Source organism: Triticum aestivum, chromosome 5B (genome assembly GCF_018294505.1).
Source record: "Triticum aestivum cultivar Chinese Spring chromosome 5B, IWGSC CS RefSeq v2.1, whole genome shotgun sequence".
Classification (NCBI taxonomy): Eukaryota; Viridiplantae; Streptophyta; class Magnoliopsida; order Poales; family Poaceae; genus Triticum; species Triticum aestivum.
This window is the reverse complement of record NC_057807.1, coordinates 190,826,222-190,828,465: the sequence shown is the minus strand read 5'-3', so window position 1 is coordinate 190,828,465 and position 2,244 is coordinate 190,826,222.

Below are 2,244 nucleotides of genomic sequence, written 5' to 3'. Positions count from 1 at the left end.
ACGAGATATATAGCCAGTAGCCCTCAAGGTATGTGTCGGCCTAAAATCCGAGATGCACATTAGAGGAGATAGTGATCGGCGGATGGGCCCTTGAGAGAGGGTTTTGAGAAGTCGTTGTAATACATTAGCTTGATGCTAGATAAGTCCTAGTTGGTAACTATTGTTGTCCGAAGACGCGTTTCCCCATAGTTCGGTCAAGCCGAACACCAAGCACTTTGAATTTTCTGCATTGAATAGGCAATGCAGTATCCCCTAAGACACTTGTTGGGTGGCAACACCAAATCACGGGATTGATGTGCCCCTTTCATATTAGTAACTGATAAGCCCGAAGCCCAGTAGCCCCCAAGCCATAATGTGGGCACGGGTGGCCGAATTAAGGATCGATATCCAGAGTAAAATCACAAATTATGTGTAATGATTCTACGTACCCAAGTACTCTACATCATTCATGCCCGGATTCCCATTGTACAAAACCTTGTTGACCGACCATCGGCTTCAACCTCCTGGGCCAGTAGCCGAGGAGTGTTTGTCCTACTTTATAAAGCCTTTATAAGGGCAAAGATTTACGGCAAACAAGGCAATCCGGCCATGTGGTTTTATAAACAAAGGTACACGAAGAGATATGTTATATTACTATTAACATAAGAAACATCTTCCAAAGAAAATAGTCCCGCTATCAATTCCTTTCTTTGGGTTGTCATGCTAACCATGATCATGAAACCTCACCTCCGGTCAATGTGGGAGAATACTATTGAGGATTTAGTTCGGGGGAAGTTCCCGAACTCTATGTTCTAATAAACCGAAATTTTCACTTCCTTCGTTGCCGACCAATTATATCCTTTAAGATGGCAAGCTTTCGGCTTCACCCAGTCTGAGGTACTAACTCGGATGACCCGGTAGTAATAATCACAGAGGTGCTCCCTTTACCGCCTAGCCAAACAGTCGGGAACGTAGGGTAAGCACTGGAGCCAGGCAACCCAGTTTGGCCAAAAGCTTAAGTCAAATTGACGCATATTTATGGCTTTATACCGATAATTACAGAAGGCAGCGCTTGTGTAATGAATACAAACGCTGATGTTATATGTTTATTTTAACCCTATTGCGGCTGTTTATCATTTGAAAGTGGCCCATCGTCGGCTTCCACCCCTTTGTATATGCTATGCAGGGTGTTTCTGCAATAACTAAACAACCCTTAGCCGAAGTGTCGGTGCCCGGGAGGTGGTTGTGTTAGCAGAAACAAGGCAATTAGATGTGCGGGCTTTATAACTTTCACTTAGTCATAGGAGCTTAAAGTTGGGAGGCCAGTTACTAGCCACGGTTAGTGTTCGGCGTAAGCCGAGGTCAAGCCGTTAGCACTTCGACCAATGTTATGAATTACCATCGTTTAACATGGGATGACCTACATCGATCTTAACACAGTCATCGGATCGCTGATCATTTTATGCTTATTGTGACAAAAAGTTTTCGGCTTTCTCCACTGAGGTGCTTAACCATGCGAGTTGGAAGCACAATCACAGTGGTTCTCCCTTTGCACACCTAGCCGAAGAAAGCGGAACATAGGAGGCAAGCACAGGAGCCGGGCAACCCAACTATTGACCAAAGACACAATTTGAAACCAATGCATATAAAGCAGCATCGGAGAATGTTTTGCCGAGGAGTCCATGGAATACCTTAGCTTTTTGTGGGTTCACCGCTAGACGCTTCCCCTCTTTGATATTGCCGAAGCTTTAAAGGTGTCCGGCGTTGTACTGCAACAGTTATGTTGGAAACACACAAATAGGTTAAAAGTGGCATAAGCTTGGAAAACCAAAAGACTTTAGTAAAAACTTTAAGTCGAAACTAAATCAAGTTTTTGGTGCCAATCCAAAAATTGGTCTTAAAGTTTTTGTGCTTCTGTCGTGCTTTAACATGACACATCCGATCTCTAGACTGCAAGTAGGTCAACATCGGCTTCAATCTCCTTATCTCGAAGGCGGAGTGCTTCTCCGAGGCCAGTTTAGCAAACTAAACTCGAGCGGCTTTAGAGAGAAGCCAGGCTATCCAGCTACTGACCATACACTGGAGTCGAAAAAGGAGCGGTAGAAAAAGACTTTGCAACGACCAAGAAGAAAAACACATTTACTATAAAACGGCTCATATAAATTTAAGAGCCTCTAGTTAACATGGGTAAAGAGAGTTACTTTTAACAAACAACGTATGTGAGCATGGTTGAACTGAACACAAATTACAAATTTAAAACTTTGA